The sequence below is a fragment of the Halyomorpha halys genome, unplaced genomic scaffold, assembly GCF_000696795.3.
Source record: "Halyomorpha halys isolate HHAL.00 unplaced genomic scaffold, Hhal_1.1 Scaffold572.1, whole genome shotgun sequence".
Lineage (NCBI taxonomy): Eukaryota > Metazoa > Arthropoda > Insecta > Hemiptera > Pentatomidae > Halyomorpha > Halyomorpha halys.
The window spans coordinates 544116-544921 of record NW_027107638.1 but is presented as its reverse complement, the minus strand read 5'-3'; positions in this window follow the sequence as shown (position 1 = coordinate 544921).

The following is an 806-nucleotide window of genomic DNA, read 5'->3' as shown; positions in this document are numbered from 1 at the left end:
GTTTTGAGACTATAATTTGGATAGTGTTTTTTAATTATTTAGTAAATAAACAAATAATATAAAAGGCCTAAGTAATAAAATCAGATACAATAATATCATGGGCTTCTTTTCAATATTGCCTATATCTATTTGTTGAATTTCTTCAAATGTATAATTAGTAAATAAAATAGAATTATTATTAATATTATGAGGTGAAATTAAAAGGGATATTTACATTGTCTTCAAATGTTGGAGGAACACTGAAATTTATAAACTTTTCATTTTTCTTAAGACTAAGAAGTCTAGTATATTGTAAATGAAATAATTGAACATTGTTGTTGGTTATTATTTATATCATATTAATATTAAAAGTCAAATACCAGTTTAAAATGAGTATTAACTTAGTCATAGGGTTAGCTATTATTTCTACAGGTTTACAATTAGCTAATTCTACACTTGTAATAATTCTAAAATACACTTATTTCAAATTTCTAAAATATTTTTACAATAATGGTTTGATTTAAATTTTATACAATTTCCATTACAAAAGGTATTTTTATGTTTGATGATCAATTGTTCCTTTATTTTTAAAGTGACAAGTATAATTTATTTTTTTTTTTTTGTGGGATATGATTAGAGATGGGACATCGATGTTTTTAAATTATTTCAGTAACATAAGGTCTGTTCCAACGACAACGCATGCTCCAGCCAGTCAGAAGTGGTTTTAGAAACCAAGAATAAGACATCGACTACAAAAAACATAGATGGACTGGAAGATTATTGATTGACCGTGTGTAAAGATGAAAGGAATATGGTCCGGGTGCGGT